Source organism: Opisthocomus hoazin, chromosome 9 (assembly GCF_030867145.1).
Source record: "Opisthocomus hoazin isolate bOpiHoa1 chromosome 9, bOpiHoa1.hap1, whole genome shotgun sequence".
Taxonomy (NCBI): Eukaryota; Metazoa; Chordata; class Aves; order Opisthocomiformes; family Opisthocomidae; genus Opisthocomus; species Opisthocomus hoazin.
Window position 1 is genome coordinate 39,944,186 of NC_134422.1, and position 19,969 is coordinate 39,964,154.

At 41.3% G+C, this 19,969-nt stretch overlaps 1 protein-coding gene across 1 annotated transcript in view; it reads right to left on the minus strand.

Moving 5' to 3' along the window:
* Positions 1 to 14,696, minus strand: part of CALCRL (calcitonin receptor like receptor) — a 68,365-nt gene extending 53,669 nt beyond the window's left edge. The window contains exon 1 of the mRNA XM_075430274.1: positions 14,461 to 14,696. The gene's annotated coding sequence lies outside the window, so the exon portion shown is untranslated. The remainder of the gene's footprint in view (positions 1 to 14,460) is intronic.
* Positions 14,697 to 19,969: the final 5,273 nt, after the last annotated feature.

Consider the following 19,969-nt stretch of genomic DNA (forward strand, 5'->3'; position numbering starts at 1 on the left):
AAAACTAAGATACTCAGTTAGATGCAAGAGCCAATTCACAAATTAAGAGCAAAGGAAAACAAAATCAAGTTTACCAGCAAATACAAGCACATACCTAAACCACCTCAGATTTGAGAACAGGCTATTAGTGGCAAGTCCTCTCTGACCTGACTGGTTTTGGAGGCACATGGCTTCCATTATGCTGTTTTTACTGCAGCAGATCTGCACATTCAGCGGACAGAAAAGTTCTGTTCAAATTTATACTAGGCGGGGTGGGAGGGTGCGGAGACTGAAGCCCAAGGATCAGGAAGTGATGAACAAATGCAGTTCATCGATGAAGTAGCAGCACAGTTGGATAAGCCATGGAGCCTTCTGTACACTTCGTGTTCTTCCAAACGCAAGCAAGTTCCTCCATAGAATCATACAGCGCACACAAAGGCACAACAATTTAACAATTACAATTTTGAAACTAAACTCATTAATGTTTGCTGAATTGAGGGTGATACAAAGGCGCAAGCGCAGCTCTGCTCAGTGCAAAAAACACTAACAGTTTACCAAAAGCTGCATTTCCCCCTCCTTCACAGTGAATATATTTTCGTAAGTCTCTCACCTAATAAAGAAATCTTATGAACATTACTGCTATATGCAAATATTTCCTCAGAGCAGCTCAACAGTACTTAAGTGCGAGAGAAGTACATTTTCCCTAGGAAAATACATGTAACTAAATAATGATAAATTCTAAAAGAGCACCCTGATACATTCTGTAGTCACAAGTTGTGCTGACCAATGTTTTTTCCTGTCATTTATCACGTAGATAAAGAGGTTTTCCTCCTAAAAGAAAAAATAATTTAAGCTTATGTGATCATCAAACTGTATTTCAGGAGAATACGGATGCTTATGTCATAAATAAAATTTAAACCACACATATCTTACTAGTTTACCTATTACAGAATCAAGGAACCTTAAATAGGAGTCACCACTGCATAATACGTATTTGTCCCTATAGGTAATGTATGTCAAAAGTGGTTTTGTTTGAATGATTATGTTTACTGATTTATATCTGTGAAAGACGAGAAACTTTTCCAGTGAGCTCAATCCTACTTCCCTGAGAAAAAACAAAAACAAGAAACAGCACCAGCTGCTTGGCAGGACTCTGCTAGAATTATAACATGGTCTCTGAGCGCTCTTGTTCAAGCAATGGAATTAATTACTGCTGAATACTAACGCAACAACAGCACTGACAACTGCATCACCTATACTGTCTAGCAAACAAGATGTTTGCTCGTGGTGGCCACTGCTTTAATACAGAGCTTTTCCAGAATTATTTTTGCGTGTACTGTACTTCTAGAGTAATATTTGAACGAAGTAGTCGACTGTGTCTAAAACTATGAAACATTTACACCTAGCAAGGATTTGCTAGTAAGGAGAATTTGATACAGCAGCAGCATGCAAACTCATTACTAAATCCACCTGAAACTAAGCACAGAAAAAACATTTTCTTAAATAACATCCACCCACTAACTTGGGTTAATCTTCAGTAGCAATAGTCAGAATTAGAAAATAAGTATGAACAGGTTCTAGCTTATTCTGCAAAATTCTCATCACTCTCTACTTCGAGAATGTTGTTTATAAAAAATGACACATTTCTAAGAGAATGATCAATCTGAATAAAAACACTTTAACAAGGGAAGGAGACAAAGCTAAGAAGACAAGAGTGAAAGAATAGAGAAGAGCTAAAATTATGCAAAAAACTTACTATATAAAGTGACAAGGGAAGAACTGCAAAGAAAAAAAAACACAAATGCAAAACAAATAAAAAACCCACCACACCAAAAAACTCAACCACAAGCTCTGCTGTAATTGTATGATTGTATAAGTATCTACACTTTTTTTGGATCATGTTCCAGATTTGCTGGTCTGGAAATGTGGACAGGAATCTCATGAGAACAGGCTTTCTGATGATATTTTAGATACTCCCAGGTTATAAGCCTGCCAGAAATCATGCAAGAGCAGCCTTTTTCCATCGTATTTTGGTACTTTGATTCCAACTCCAGCAAAAGCGTAGGAACTGCAGAGGCGTGTGAAATTGAAAGAGAGTGATCAGTCATAAATCTCTTTCCCCGTTCCTCACCAATGAATTTTGGGGAAGACATAAGAGGACTCTGATTTCATTTGAATCACTTCTCTAGTTTTGAAAAAAGTACTAGTTGGTGCTACTTAAACACCTGACAGGAGTCACAGCTCTATTCAGTTTGTTACCAAGTGGTTTTCTACTAAAGACCAAGAATTTCTGTCTTGAGCACAGTGTTGTGGCTTCACACACAGGATTCCTGTAGCTTACAAATACGGCTGGTAAATAAAAGAGGATGTTACAAAGGTTACCTCCCTTATGCAGAACAACAGAAAGAGTTAATTCCTTGAAAAGAAATTTTCTGTCAGTAACAACGATAATGTGCTTGCTACATTTTGGAAGGGGGGGGGGAACCATCAACCAAGAATCCAAACTAAAACTCTGATTTTGTGTTAGTTATTCTTTAATGCTGGCTACAAAAATAGAGGTAGTTACATTCCCGCAAATGATTACATAACTAGAATTTCCACATGTATATCTTGCACCTCTTGGAAAGAGCTGCAACTTAGAAACTGGTTTTCTGACAACCACGCTCTTCTCATGCAATAAGGATGAAGTCAAAAGTTCTGGGGTAAGAAGGTTTCTGGCTCAACCATCCTTTGTATTATCCATATTGGTTTGTTGAGCAAGGATTATTCTATGCTTTGTTTTATTACAACTTAAACTCCCAAGTTATGGGTGGAAAACACAGTAAGTTCTTCCAGAGAAGTGGGAATACTTCTCCTAAAGGTCTGGGGATACAGACAGCTTTGGAAAGGCAGCAGTCTAAGACTCTCAGAGCACAGAAAAAGAAATGGAGCAAAGATCTAGTCAGTTGTTCCAAAGAGATCATGCTAGATGAAAAGAGAGTCAATAGGATCGGATGGAACACAAAGGAAATGAGAATGAAAAGAATTACACTTTTTTTTTTTTTTCTAGGTAGAAAACAAGGGCTAGATACCAGCAAATTCACAGGAGCAGCACTGTTTTCTCTTTGAAAGCTGAGGTTCTCCAACAGTGGGGCAGGAAACGCAGTAGAATCTCTTCAAACGGACAGCAGTTGCGCGATAACTTGGTGACCTTCCTGTTAAGCCCAAAGGGCCACAAACATACAGAATCCATACGACCCGTGACACCTTCAAACACTGGAAGTTGTTAACCAAGTGCCCAATGTCAGGAAACAACTGTCTGTCTGTGACAAGCTGAGTTCGTCCCCCTCTATGGGACTAGAACTAATTTATTTTCTACTAGACTATGCTTACAATCTCGAGAGAGAGAGATTCAAGAGAAAGATTTTCAGCAAGCAGTTGCAGGTTACCCAACAGAAGTAATTTTAAACCACATTTGTGGTCCCTTTCCTGTCATGACATACGCCCAAGAAACTTAGTAGTGCTCTTTCAAACACTCACCCTCAGAGAAAACCCAGCTGATTTTAAAAATCGTCACGATAATCCTTCTGACATGTTCAATGATCTAAGAATTTATGTGTTCACATTAAAAAGCTACAAAAGGATTATGGAAACCCACATGTATTTCTTGGAGCTTCTTCAGTTCAAAAAACTGCTTACATACATGCATATAGTATCATGTGGTGGTTTAGGAGGAACACATCAACTATTGTGCTGTAGTTAATGTGACAGAAATATTGTCGATTGGTATTAATTAGTTGCTTTATTTTTACATTAAGCAGGGCACATTCCGCTTCCTATAACTAAGCAATACATTAATATTCTTTGTTAAACAGATATAAATAACATTAGGTGTGGTAAATAATTACTGAGCACCCTCCATATATCACCTTTCAAAAGGAGTAGCAGTATGGACCCAGTGGGCAAAAGACATTTTCTCCAACACATACTTTCTCTTCGATGTTTTCTTGCCCATCACTAGCTTTTCTTTTTTCCCCTTTATAACTCCCTTTAAATTGTTGCTGGTTTCGGAAACCCTTGGCCTTGTTTTGTGCTCTGCGTATCATCCATATAGTTTCACTGAGTATGCGGAACTGTGTAAAGTATACTACTTGTGACTTCAAAACTTAATTTTGCGGGATTGAAGACTGAAACGCCAAATGGAGTCAGAGAGCTAAAGAAAAACAGTTGGTCTCTATCACCTCCAATGAGCCATTTGTCAAACTGGACAAAAGCTGTACAGTTTGGAACAGCTTTTGATGAGTAGCATTAATTCAAATCTCACCCGCTGACACTTCATGTCAGTTAATCTGTTTCTTACTCTGCAAGAACCAGACTCGCGTGTATATTCCTGTAGTGGCTGATTCCCCCACCCCCTTGTCCTCACATGCAAAAGCAGGCAGCACTGAGGCGTGCGGTAGGATATTTCACCGCCAGACTTCCCCCTCGCAGTTCTGCTAACCTCAATACTGACCTGCAGTACCCTTAGTTTTCCATTCCTTAGGCTCTACGACACAAATATAGCCCAGTATTCAAAATTAGGCTGTGTTTATTCCAACAACACAAACAAGACCATTTTCACATCTAAGAAAATGATACGCCTTGCTTAAAGATTGAGACAAATTCATACAATGCTGACAACATATGCAGTTTTCATTAGCATCCCAAATCCTTGTGGATTGGTTTCTAGTCTATTCCACTAATTCCTGGATCCCAATCCCAAATTCTTGTCTTCCCAAATTTGACTGAATCCTCTTGCTTGAACTTCTTATTTCGCATTAGCTGGAAACCTTAACTGCTTGCAGCTGTGCTCATTAGTGGGTGTCCTTCAGCTAGAGAATACTTAACTGAATCACACATCACAGAAACAGTTCACAGTTGCTTCAAAGGCCCACTCGGTGCTATTTCTTATCTTCACCTTTTACATCAAACCGACCCTTTGAATTCCAAGTGTTGGAAATTATGGAAAAAATACCCTGTATGTTGAAAAGCAGCATGGTGAATAAACTGTTCTCTTTTCAAAATTCAAAAGCAAAAATCTTTTTTTTAAATTATCTATATACTTTCAAATTATGCAGCCCAACATAAGCTTCTGTGATTTCGTGTTGCTAAGTACACTGGAGATAATTTGCTGTTTAATAGTGAAAAATTTCCTGGCTCTCTTTCTCATTACCAAGCAGGATAAATAAATACTGAATATTTACAAAATCTATACATTTATTATAAATACTGAAAAGCACCTTTCCACAGAGCTATTAAATAAAATCTGTATTTCATCAATTTGAAAACAGGCAGTTTGTAGCCTTACAACACTAATAATAGGGTGCTGACAAATGAACCAAGCTGGTAAATATGAAGCTTGTGCATAACAAGATTGCACAAGAAAATATACTGTAATGACCCTGTCTTGAACATCCTGTAATAGCTCATTGTTCCTCTCTATTACTCTCATTCAGCAATTTTTTTTAATAGCGGATGCATGGCAGCAATGTAATGTGGGATTACACGTGCACAAATCATGGCACATAAGAGAGGTGAGAAAAAGACCCTGGCACACTGAGAGAAGTTTTGAGTGGGCTATTAACTAGATGTGGAGCCTTCCAAAACAACCCCACATCTTTGCATAACTTGAATAATACAAATAAAAATATTTACCTATAAATGCCTGAAGGATTTATAAACATCGAGAAGATAGGAGAATTATTTAACTTATGAAGGGCAACAAACAACAAGAAGAATAGGAATAAAAAAGGAAAATCACAAGTTTAAATTCTAAGAGATTGTGGACTCTTCTAGTCAGTACATTTAAAGTTAGCATGGTAGCAGAAATGGGAAGAATCCTTCCCTCGCATAGATGAAGAGATGTGGTAATGCTCATCTTCCACGTGTAACAACTGGATGTTTCACCTTCTCTCTGTATGAGAAACAATGAGCTAACTTACCACCACAGTTACTGGCATCTTAACTAGATCATGAACTGAAACCCAGCATCTGCTTTGTTGCCAAATTAAAATACTGAACAGACAATTAATTTAGCAATCCTGCTGTGCATTCATGTCATATGCATAACTCCAAATACAGATTTCTCGCCATCTAAAGGAATCTTTTGGTTTATCCAAGTGGCTATGCATGCAAAGAAATGGCTTTTGACTGACCACAGCATACTTGACTCTGCTTTGACTCTGCAATTAGAAGATCATGCTAAAGGCAACATCGTTCCATTTACTGATTTGTTCACAGTTTACTCTCCTATGGGAACTACGTTTTGAGGTTCAGATATTTTTCTTTGTGCATGTTTCATTCCTTCCACCACTTTATCTTCCTTGCTACCAGACTTCGTCATTTTACTGTTACTTAGTGCTCAAGGAAGATGGACAACTGTGCCGTTTAAAAGCTGTAAATGTTTAAAAATATAAAAGCTTGAAAATCTAGGAAACAGAAGGGCTGAAGAAATTGTAAAAATAAAACAAAACAAACCTCTGACTTAAGAATTCCCACATTCTTGCATGGTATAATGCTATTTTTGTACACTTTGGTTTGGCAAATGTGCATTCCCCAAGGAAGCTGAGCTATCATGGATAACTGTCTATCATGCAAACTCTCTTCATTGGACAAAATGTATTTCAACAGTATCTTTTCTCCTCTTGCCTAATCTGACTTGGAAAGCTTATTGCCATTGATCCCTAAAGTCTGCTTTGAATTCGGGCTTTTCTGGTGCTGACTTCACCCTAACTGTATAGGCTTCACCTTACGGATGGCAGCATACGTTGACATGCTCTGGTGCCCCAGTGCCCCTGCAGAGACAGCGCGAGTATTTTGCCATCCTTCCAACAAACCCTGAATTACTGCCATGTCCTTCACTGGGCTGTAATGTGACTCTAGGAAAAGCTTAGCATGTCAGCAGACTATTTTATCTCTGTAGCTCTAAATAAAAAGTGTCCAGTTCAACTACATTGGCTGAATTCTACACTAGGATTGCAAGCATAGTTTGTAGAAGGATCTTCTCTAGAGAAGAAACTCTACTTGTACAATCTCTTCTGAAATAATTGGGGGAGGGAGAAAAAAAAACCACAAAAAACAAAAAAGGCCTAGACCCAGCAGCTACCCCAGTGGTTCATGCTGAAAGGTTTAAAAACATGTGAATGATGTTTTTCTACCTAGTTTCCTAGGAACTCTGAAAATGCTGAGACAGCGCACCCAGCATGCAGGGTGGGGGGACATCAGGCTCTTGTAAGACCACGCTGCGACTTCTGTACTCAATCGAAGATTGACATTGTCAAGATTTGAAGACTGCTTTAGTCAGAAATTAAGCATTTCCAGTATGAGAAACTAAGCATAAATGAGTATAAATGAATACCCAATGATTGTACTGCAGAGAGAATTGTTCGATCTTGCAGTTACAACCATTACTCTTGTTTATATAAAACCTACATTAGGACAGCAAACAGAAATGCACAAATTTTCTATTTCTATGTTGCTCACTGGTGTGTCAACATCAAATACACTTATGATATAACACGCAGAAAGTGATAGAAGGTATATAACCTTTCAGATCTCCCTTACTGAAAACTGTCAGAGTATGAGATTCCCCAGCTCTGTGGGGCAAGGAGAACACTGCCAACAGCAGAGTTTCACTTGACAGGAGTTCTTACTCTCATTTGCGTATTGGTTTCCAAAGTTATTCTTCTCTTTCCCTGTTTGTTCTCAGTAGAAAGGCTTTTCTTTCCTGATGCACATACAGGATTAACAGATTAAACCCACATCTTTAAAAATCCCTCTCTATCCACTCCTTCCAAAACAGAGAAAAAAACCAAAAACAATGGAAAAAAAATAAAACCACGCCCCTAAGCCCCACACTACACTGGCATGCACATAACCACAAGAAAGGCTGCAATTTAGTTCACTGTTGAAGTGCCCACAGTGTTAAGTATGGGCTTTTTCCGATTGCTGCTAGTTACACAGAAAAAAAGCACGGTCCTGGTGGTCTTCAATGTATTATGATGCAATAAACACCACATTTAATAAGAAGTGAAGAATGCAGAATGGTGGCCATGCAAAGAGTACTTCAGTAGCACTCAGGAAAGAGCCTTAATTTTGGCTTTCCTGAACTTGTTTAAACTTTTTCCCAACTAAATACTAAATCAATTTTCAAAAGGTTACCAATCTGGATACTCTGTTACAGTACACACATCCGCTACTCCTCTTCAAGGAAGACGACCATGAATTTCAATATGTAGTCATTTATGGAAAGGGTTCTTTCCCCAACCTCCCCCTTCCAAGAAACTAGACGTGTGAAGACAGACATTTCTCTTTGAGAGGAAGGATAAGGCAGAGGTTAATTTCATCTGCATGAGCCAGTGTAGGATAAGCTTTTGGAAATATTGTCAAGCCACATTCTTAATGCCTGGCAAAGTGACTCATTCAGAATCATCACAGGAAAGGAAGCTGAATAGAATAAAAAACGGAACAGGATGGGGGCTTAAACAGGAGAAAGAAGTGAGAGAAAGGAAATTGGATTGTTTAAAGTGGCCTGAGGTTACAAGTTCTATAATGAGATGGGCTTTTTAAAAAATATATGTGTAAAATCTACCTATATGCACTTAAAAAATATATATACACACACTTATGCTTATATAAAACATGTACGTATGCATGTATTTATAAAAAAAAACTACCTTCTATTCGAAAGGAGACTTGTGTTTGTGGATTGCCTTCCAAAGCTGCCTGCCAAGGTATTTGTTTCAGTACAAGGTGGCATTAACACGATATGGGAAATTAACAAGAATCCCCTCTACAAACCCACTGGCTTTTACCAGTCATGCTCCTATTCCTCACAATATGGAATCCACAGAATACGGAGTTATACACTCATGTAAAAATCCACCAGAATGCAACAAACACATTGTCATACCAGTCCCTAAAGAAATACTCTGTGCAATGAACGAGACTTTTTTCTTTTTTCCCCAAAAATACAGCACTGACTTTCTTCTACTAGCAACTTGGTGCAATGTGAAAGTTGCTCTTCTCCAAATATTTTTACTGTGAAACTTTGGATAATTAGCCGCCTGTCATGTAAATTTTAGCTAATTCAAACACAAAATATGTAGAATCTTTCAATAAACACGTTCACTTGCAGCAGCCCACTGCAGAGCACCTCCTTGGATGCACCATAACTGAAAACACACTACTTGTGCAACTAGAATTTCCACCGACAAAAGGAATAATTTTGGTTCCCAGAGAAGATGACAATGGCACTTTTTAATATCATAAAGGCAACATTTAACTGATTCCCAGCTCTTTATGTTTCATAACTGACACCTGTGAGTAAAACTTCTCATTGTGTAGTGCAATACTAACAACTGTGTCCTTTTTCATGTTCAGAAGGATAACCAGAAAGATGAATACACCTGTTAAAACACATAATTAAAAAAAGAAACTTAAAAATTAAAAAGGCATGCATAGTCAAAAAACTATCCTGGAAAAATGTCTTTGAATAAATATTTCTAAACTCTACATCATGCCTCCCAGACAAACGTATCTGTTCGTGAAATATTCCTTATTTAATCCCCAGAGTGACACCTGCTGGATTTCACTAACATAAACAAATGGGTAGATATCCCCATTTACAGACCATTTCAGGGTAATCATCGCAAAAATGTGCCATTTCAGTAATAAAAGGTTGCACAGTATCATACTTTTTGCTCCATTTAGGGCAGTAAATAAATACATAGATGCAAACACAGAGGAAAGAAGTATGATGTCTAAAACTCTTATTCATTTCTGAAATATATATTTTGAAATTTCTGTCTAGGAAGGATTATAGAGCATAATATATTGGGAGACAAACTGTATTCAATTCTGATAATATCAATATGAAAAATATTTTTAAAGCCTAAAGCAAATGAGTTTCAGTATAACAAATACGTTCTCAGTACATCTTTTGCTTCACTTCAGTGAAACTCTACCAGCATTGCCAGTACTAAAAGAATACAAAATTTATCAGAATTAATTTCCAAGATTTTACCATGCTAATGGGGGAGAAAAGAAGTGAGGGGAAAATCTAAATGGTAATAAAAAGAGTGACACTTCATGCCCATACAAGCATCAAAGTTGTGCAGTTTTCAAGCTCAGAATTATTAAAGAATATTTGGAAAAGATGATACTGTTTTTAGAATCTAAAAAGTTATTCAGGATGAGCACAGCTGATGGTATTCCACAGTATATGAGGTAGCTGCTTTGAACATAATAAGAATCAAAAAAAAAAAATCACTAATCAGTGTGTTTCACTCCTTGCCCTTGGTGTTATATGGGAGGTCAGACTGATACAGGCTTCATTAAACAAACCTCTGTCACTAATTTAGTTTGGGATATTTTTTTAAATAAGGCCTGCATGCTGCAGGCATAAATCCAGAAATACAACATTGTTTTATTTTCTAAAATTCAATTAGTATCTTAATGGTCAGCTACAGCTTAATAGTGGCCAAAATGGTCAGAAAAGTCTTAGGCGGCGTCTATGATATATTAAAAGGTAACAGCTTCAGAGACACGTGCAAATTTACACCAGCTGAGACTCCACTTTTTGTTTTCTGGAAGCGAGTACATTGTTTCTCTCATGGAAAGTCTTTTTTTAATGCATTACATTCAGTTAAGTGCGTTTCAAATGCATCCTTCCAAGGGAAAGCAACTCTAAATAAATCACTTCTGTTCTTTTGGACAGCGTATACTGCAGCAATGATTGAAAGTGTTTGCACAGAACTAGGGCAGAAAAAGAACGACTTTGCTGGGAAAATGTAAACAGTATAAACAAGCTTGCAAGACTAAGGGAGATATGCATGAGAGAGAACTGTGAAAACAAAACTTCGAAAATGCGAAAGTTTACCTTCCAGTTTTGCCCAAATTCTAAAATATGACAAAAAGTATTGCTAAAAACAAATGCTCTAATTGAAACAAATCTAACAAGAAGATCTTACATCTTGTACTGCACTGGCTGTGGAATTCTCCATTAAGACGACAGGTAAGTTACAGGCTAATTTCTGCTGCTCTTTGTGCACGCGTATCGCACTGAAAACATAGAATTGCCAGCGTGAGTACAAAAAAAAAGAAAAAAAATGGGTTGTGAACACACATGGAAAGCTTTCTCCTTTTTCTTTTAAATATTAAAGCATTCAAATGTATTCAATTTAAAATATTAACACTCATGACTCACAGTTTTCTAAACAAAGGATGAGACTTAGGACTAATTTACTTTGAAAGTCTCTTTAAAAACGTGTTCTTTCTTAGTTGATTCATTAGGAATAATAAAAGTCAGCATGATACATACCTGCATATATTGTACAAATGTACATAGAAATAATATGTTATATATATTATTATATGTCTAATGCACATAAACAAACACACTTCCAGACTTATTTTACTGCTTAAAAGTTACTTGTCAATTCACATCTGTTTTGGTAATAGAAATATTCATTCCTTGACGCAGTGGTATCAAGGATATAGCTAATTCCAGAGCTCTGACAAATTGCTACACCAAAGACTTAAAATACTCCCCAGCAACAGAGCAGTTACACGAGCAACTAAAAGACTGTTTTCAGTAAGTGTAAAGCTTAACTGAGGAAACTACTACATATGAAACCCAATGACACAGCTACCCATGCTTTCAGAACAGAGGTGACCGTAACACTGAGGTAATGCCAGTGTATACACTCTACAGGAATGACAGCTAATGAGAAGCACAGGAGGAATTTTGCTAGCAGATCAAGAACACTGTAAACACATTGGGAACAGACAGGAACAACTACTTAAAAGAGAAATTCTGGTTTGTTTTCCTGCCTGTAGACTTGGACTTCTCATTGGAGAAATTCCTTCAATTGCTTTCATAAATAGCTTATATTATGTTCAGTATTTACTATAGAAGTGACTAGGTATATACTTTTTATATATCATTGCACACGTTATTATTAAAAACATATTGATAACAATAGTTTCTTCCAAATGATCATGGACTGGTTTGAATTTCGTATCGGTACGATTTCGTGGACTCCTGTGGGCACAATCCTACCCTGCTCTTGCGCATGCTAGGAATTCTGTTGGAAGCAGCTGATTAACCTGAATACACAGAACATAGAACCAAGTCAGTAATTATATTGGTGGTGAAGGACATGTACTAGCATGCTTTCCTCCCTCGGTTTTGTTCTTAATAGTATCCTAGTCCAAATCTGGACTGCAATACCCAGACAGCCCACAGAACAGGACGGCATTCCCGGAGCAGGCCCCTTTGTTTAGCCAGGTAAGACATTAGTCACCAAGAACAAGACACACAGATAGTGTTTTTCGACTTGAGCATTCAAAAACTATAAGAAGTTATCAAAAAAAAGCTGCCAACAGACCATGGAACGCAAGAGACTGGATGGGTGATGTATGCATAATTCCTTCAACAGAAAAATACCAACATTTAGGAATATCTTGCCCTTTGACAGTCAGTAGAAAAATTCCCACTGGTTCTCAGAGGGCCAGGATTTCAACCATTGTATCACGAAAAGCCTAGTCCAAGGGACAAACGCTACATTTCTTAATGCAGAGCAAGACCCCAGCTGATCAGGAATTCAGAGTACGGTAACATTTGAAGTTGACAGGACATGCATCATGCAATTCTTGAACTTACAATGCATGTTATGTATTCAGGTACTTAGTTTTGTCCACTAAAATGTGCAGCCACCCTATTCTACGACACTATCATGGCACCATCATTGCTTAATCTGTAAATAATGTAGATTCCAGCATCAAACTTGCAAACACATATATGCCTGACACTTCCTACGCGGGCAGTCCCGCCACAACCTAAACCAGTTACTTGAGAAGAGCACAGAATAAGAATCTAAATCATTTAGCTGAAATGCTTCTGAAGACAGTTGTTCCTACTGCACTGATCATTAAAGTAACCTCAACACTTTTTATCTGAAGTGTCAACTTGTGTGATTTAGTATCACCAAGTGCTTTTTGTGCTGAAGATCTTTGAAGTCGGATAAAGCCTTTGGGATTGCTTCTACGTGCTGTGAAGTCAATGAGAGTTTAAGCAGACTACAAAAGTGGATACTGTGAAAGTACAGATCATTATTTTTAATTGAGAATTTCAGACAGCATTGAGGCATGTGTCCCTTGAAAGAAAACACATGGATTCACATGTTGTCTTCTTCATATTTATCCAGATATAGTGCACCTCCTTTCAATCCGCTGAAAGGGTCTCAGATTCAGGGCACAACAATCTGGCTTTTAGCACATCGCTGCTCTGAATGGGTTTAAACTGTTAGATGCATTACTATTGCAAACGAATGACAAGATCCCCAGTACACACAATATGACTGGAAAGACCCTGCATCGACAGAGCAGCAAAATCCAGCCCCAAGGTATCTGGCATAAGTTTATTAAGGTAGAGAGCAAAAAACCTCAGATATTTTTATTATTATTTCAGTCTCACCCCCTATACAACGTATGGATGACTAAATGGATCCTTGCAGAACAAATCCAAGCATGGTTTATAGCCTATACTATTTCTTAACGAGCCTTCAGACGCAAGATTTCTTTTCCTGACTCTACAGATCCATTGCTTACACACGCAAGCAAACGACCAGACGTAGCTATCTCAGTAACGCAACTGTATTTGTAAAAACAGAGGATATCGCATCTGTTTCAGAAAGCTGAAGAAGTGGTAAGACTCTTGGCTGCCTCTCGGCTGATACTGGAAGGCACAGAATCACACACTTCCCACTGCTCAGTAGTTTCTCAAGGAAATGAAATAGCGGACAATTACCATTCAATAAATCAGTCTGGCGTTTGTGGGAAAAATCTCAAACAGTAACACCCCGGCACGCGTACAAGCTTCAAACTAGAGCTAACTTAGCAGCAAACAGAAACTCCAAACAAAACAGAAGCTTTATCTTTTTAGTCATGTCATTACAACACAAAATCTAATTATGAAATTACTCAAGTACGACCTCTTTCCGGTACAATAACGCCAATAAGATTAAAGGAATGGTCAGTAAGAAAACCTACACCACTTTATCACCTAATTCAGCCTCTCTTGAAAAAGCTCCAGTTATACTGAATTAGTCTTAAGGGCTCTTTTCAAACCAACGCGCCTCTAATTCTCTCCAGATGCAAAGAGAGAAATTTGGTTAGTTAATATTAGAGGTTTTAGACAGACTCATTTCAGTGCCGATCAGCGTATTTTTATCTCCCTTTCTACCTATGTATCGATGATTACTTCCTCAAGGATCTATTACAACGCCACCCATTATAAAAGCAGCCCATTTCGCTCACTAAAAATAAACGAAGATGTCCCTCGTACCCCTTTCTCCCTGCAGATTACACCCCGCACGCCGAGGTTAACGCAACAGCACGCCCAGACGCGTTCGGGTGGCACAGAAGCACCGCTCCCGGGTGCGATAACGGCTCGGTACTCACCGCGCCGAGCCCTAGGCGAGCGGTTTCGGGTCAGGCAGCCGGACTGCGCTGCCCGGCGAGGGAGCCGGAGCCTGTCCCTGCCGGGGCGCGGAGCCCGGCGGGCGGAGGAGCGGGGCGGCGGGCAGAGCCGGGAGGATTGAAAGCCAGCGGCGGCGGCGGCGAGACCTCGGGGCTTCCTGTGACATCACCCGGGCCCCGCCCGCAGCCCGCGCTCCGCCGCTTTTCCTGCCCCCGCGGCCCCGTCCCGGGGAAGCCGGGCTGTCCCGGTGCGTCCCGCCGGGAGCGGGGAGCCGGCCGGCGCCGCCCCGCAGCCCTGCGCCCGGGAGGAGCCCGCCCGCCCGGCCGCTTCGCGCATCGAGCCGGCGGGATTCCTCAGACCTCAGTCGGTTCGGACGTCGGAGACAAACGATACCCCGCAGCTGGACCCCTCCTTAACGGACCTGACCCCCCTCTGCCAGCAACGGCCGGGGCCGCGCTGTGTCCCACGCTCCAAGCGCTGAGAAGCTCTACGGGGAAACGCTTTTGTTCCTCGAATGTAAAATGTAAGCGTTAAAGGTCAGAATCAAATATTCAAATCCAAGCAAGTGCATAATTTGAAGTGACACTTTCTTTTAGACCCGAGAAAAATACCGTATTTAAGCAAAAAAAGTCTTTGAAATACCAAGGGTAGAAAAAAGGCAGCGGGAACAATACTACCACTGCACAGAACCCTAGGCTGCATTTTATTAAATAGCAGCAATTTGAAAGCACAAGCGTGAGCTGCCTGGTTTAAAAACTGCTGTAATCAGAGACAGAACAAAACTGATGGCAGTCCTTCTACTAGCTTCAAACAATTTTGTATCAGGACCTGGAAATGTTTCTCTGAGAGCATTTATCACTTATTCTTTCCAGCTTTGGTACCATAGACAGAATCCGTGCTCCCCAAATAAATGAACAGTTGCTGCACGCACAGGACAACACCACGCTGAACAAAGGGGGAGTTCATGGAGCACTAAGCTCAAATACTATTAACAGCCAGTACTCCTTACCTAAGGCCCTAAGGACCTCCCAAAGGTCATGGTTTTGAAAGTGCTCATCAAAACCATAACCATTTAATTTGCTCAAGAAACAAGATAAAGTATTCTGCTTGCTTTTCACTGCCTGTTGCTCATCTGCTCTTTTTACCAGCAGAAACATTTGTGGAGCATGTTGTGAACTGGATGAGGGAGTTCACCTATCCAGTGAAAATCTTTTCCTCAAAAATAAAACCAGCAAGGAACTCAAAGCTAAACAAAAAAACCCAACTCCAAGCCAAGTTCAGGAAAAATCGGAAGAGGAGAAAGAGGGGCAGGAATACTTGAAATCCATGCGGCCACTGGATACCATGAATTGTGACACGCTCTAGGGTCACCAAAAGAGCAGCCATATGACTTTGATACTCATTTGGAACACGTGAGTGTTGGTGCTTCTAGGATCTTACATCAACAGGAGAACGTTTGAGTTTTATAATCAGTGAAGAACTACGAACTGGCACTCTAAACTTCTAGGCAATGTAAACAAACATAAACCAGGGATTAGCTCTGATTCTGAACAGGGATGGAAATTAACTTCTCTGAAATAAACGGTGTCACCTCAGGTAGTGGAATTTCATCAGAAATGAGCCCGGCTGCATTGTCTTAGATCAACTAGGTCTAAGCTATAGGCTACAAGACGGTGCATTACACACTGTAACCTAGAAAATAACCCGTGTGTTCCAGCCAAGCACACATGTTCAAGACAGGCATGTGAATCAGCTGGAGAGATTTATTATGTAGGCCATGTTTGATTTGGCATGTCAAATTCAGTGGAGCTATGTAGGGTTTGGGGTTTTTTTTTTGTTTTAGTTTGAAAGTCTTACATTCTGCTTCTTTAGATATCATTAGAACTTCCTTACTCCTACTCTACAGGTATCTGAAACATCTCAGCTGGTGTAATTTGCACTTCAAAGACACGGAAGGCCCCCGCACTACACCCTTCTTCTGGCTGAAAGGCGCGTAAACCGCCCCAGCACAGGCTGCCTTGCTGCTCAGCGGCGTGGGCGTCAGCGGTTCCAAAGAGATCTAAGGGAGCACAACCGACTGTACTTCAACCAAGCAAACCTTCAAACCACGCGGAGAAAACAACCCAATTCCACCTCTCACCACGAGCTTTGATCAGAAGAGCACCGCAGGGCCCCCCGCCCCGCGCAGCCCCGGCCCGGCTCCTGCGGCGCGGTGCTGCCACCTGGCGGCCGCAGCCCGGCCCTGCCGCGCCGAGGGGGGCACCGAGAAGGTTTCGTCTCCGCCTCACCTTCCCCCCTGCACTCACGCGTGGACAGTGACAAAACAGCCGCCTGAAAAAGCCCCTTGAGAAGCAACCCGCAGCGCGGCACCGCCGCAGGTCCCACGGGGATGACGGGACAGACAAACCCGGGGAAACCCCTCACACGTGTTGCCCCTGAGCAAAACACGGAGAGTTCACGTGTGAACGCTCGATAACCATAAACATGTATTCCACTTTACTTGAACCCAGTTCTTTCTCAAGGGAAGATACCACCAAAAGCAACCTGTGATGAAATGTAACCCTTCTGTCCACTTTGACATGTTTGAAAGGCAGAACCTAGGAAGATAAAGACTTTCTCCAAATCTAAATAAATCTCTCAGCTTTGAAACAGCAGATGGATTGGAGATGCAGGGAGAAATGCTGGCTGCAATGAACTGGAAAGAAAAGAGAAGCAGAGGATAGAAAGTAAAAAGGAGAAAAAGCAGGGCATGTTAGTAAAAATGTGAGGAGAAGAGAATGAATAAAAAGACTTTACCTCTCAAAGCCATTTTGCTTCACCATCCGTACGGACCAAGGGCACGTACCGAGTTACTGCAGGTCAGACGCTGCGTGGAAACTCATCAAACCCCTGTAAACTCACTTTGCCGAGTTGGCTCCCATCATACACAGTGGGAGAAATCTCACAGCACCCTGCAGACTTCCTCCAAAGCAGCTGGGGCCGCGCCTGGAAGGAGATGGCTGGATGAACGGACTCCAGTTCACTGGAAATGTCCAGTCACTGTCACACCTCAGCACAGCTGCATTTCCTGAGCTCTCCACTGTTCTGCCACACGATTCCCTACTTTTCCCCCATGTTATGGCTCAGTTATGACACCTTCCACATTCACCCTTTAATTCTCACTGAGAAATTCATAGATCTTTTGCCTTATTCTCTCATTTGGTTGTTCTGCAGTTATTGAAGAGACAGGAATGAAAAGCAGTGAATGAAGAAGGGCACAAAAGAAACTTCTTGTGGAGTTGATGAAAATCAGATCAGATCACACCGCAGTTTGGACTTTCTATGGGGAAAACTAATTGACTGCACTGTAGAGCTATCCAAAACCAAGCCAGGAAGACAGCTGGATGACTGGTATGACTGGTATGCATCAGTACAGGCTTGGGGTGGACCTGCTGGAGAGCAGCTCTGCGGAGAGGGACCTGGGTGTCCTAGTGGATGACAGGTTAACCATGAGCCAGCAGTGTGCCCTGGCTGCCAAGAAGGCCAATGGCATTCTGGGATGCATCAAGAGGAGTGTGGCCAGCAGGTCGAGTGAGGTTCTCCTTCCCCTCTACACTGCCCTAGTGAGGCCTCATCTGGAGTACTCTGTCCAGTTCTGGGCTCCCCAGTTCAAGAAAGATGAAGAGCTACTGGAGAGAGTCCAGCGGAGGGCTACAAGGATGGTGAGGGGACTGGAACATCTCCCCTACAAGGAGAGGCTGAGGGAGCTGGGCTTGTTCAGCCTGAAGAAGAGAAGGCTGCGAGGGGACCTTATAAATGCTTAAAAATATCTGAAGGGTGGGTGTCAGGAGAATGGGGCCAAGCTCTTTTCAGTGGTGCCCAGTGACAGGACAAGGGGCAATGGGCACAAACTGAAGCAGAGGAAGTTCCGTCTGAACATGAGGAAGAACTTCTTCCCTCTGAGGGTGATGGAGCATTGGAACAGGCTGCCCAGGGAGGTTTTGGAGTCTCCTTCTCTGGAGATATTCAAGACCCGCCTGGACGAGGTCCTCTACAGCCTACTGTAGGTGACCCTGCTTCGGCGGGAGGGTTGGACTAGATGACCCACAGAGGTCCCTTCCAACCCCTACTATTCTGTGATTCTGTGGTATGGTGGCCAAACCTTGTCCACACACCAAGCAGAGCGTAAGCTCTCAGATCAAATCTCTGATTATAATCAGATCAGCTTTTATACAGTCTACAACATCCCAGGCTTCATTCCCACTGCACCAAGTCACGCGCCCAGAAGATGAATCACTTTATAACGTTTCCTTAGTCAACTGAAATAGAGGTACTGCTGAGATGCTGTAACGATAAAGTCTTTTTCTGTCTCAACAACGACATGACAGATCCACCCAGGGATCGCTTGCTCGGTCACTGTTACTATGAAAAGAACGCACAAGAAGTTTCTTTAGCATAGTGTAAGCAGGGGGAGAGAGAGTATGGGGCAGTACCTCTTAGTCCTCTCCTAGCTACGGTCATTCTGGAAGAAGAGAAGACTGCACAGTCCTGGGGAGCAACTGCGTATGCTCAGCGAGGAGACCCTGTTAGTCTGCAGGAGAGCTCAGCAAGCAGCAGACTTAGAGGGGGTTTCTGCAGGGACGGAAAGGACGGGTTTTCCTAGATATCCAGGGTGGACTTTGGAGGTGTTGAATCCAGGCAGCCAGGGACAAGTCACTGAGCGAAGGAGGAGCCTGAAGGAGAGATGCTGCCATGAAATGGCACAGGGATCTGACAAGCCAATCCACGTACAAACAAATGCATCTATTCTTTCCTATCTTATCTTTTATATCTATTATCTCATTCAGAACATTCTGTTTTAGAAAGTTCATCATTCCAGTTTATAACCTAATAAAATCTACAGAGTTCACAAATTCTTATTAGTGTTCTTGGTGGGACTGCTGTAAGAAACACCTCGGGCAAACCCCTTCCACTTCGTCCCAACCTCTGCAAGGCTCTGCTCAGAGACCCATCACAACTGAAAACACCGCCAGGTTTAGAGCCGCAGTCACAGCCAGGCAGAGGACACTGCCGCAGGAACAGCTCTGTTCTCATCACCTTTTTTGGGGCGTGATGCTGAGGAACAAGTCTCCTTAAAGAAACACTGCGGCCGGTAACACAGATTCATATAAACACCGGACCTACCCGAATGTTGCACTCCTGCTGCTTAAGAGTGAGTTTCATTCTCTTTTACATGAAAGCTCTAGAAGATGTTTTATTTTCATGTGAATCATGGTCATATACCTCAGAATCACACTAGGGAATAGAATGTGTCTTTGTAAAAGAATTTTAACATGGGGTATAGGATGATGTCTGCCTGGCTGTCAGACATCAGTGACAGAAGACAGCTGTTCCAAGTGTATTACTTACCCAGCACTTGACATTTTCGTTTTTGCTTTAATCTGAAACCACAGGCTCAGAATGCCCTCACTGAATCACCGAGCTGTGGGAGAAGCCAAGTTGCACATACCT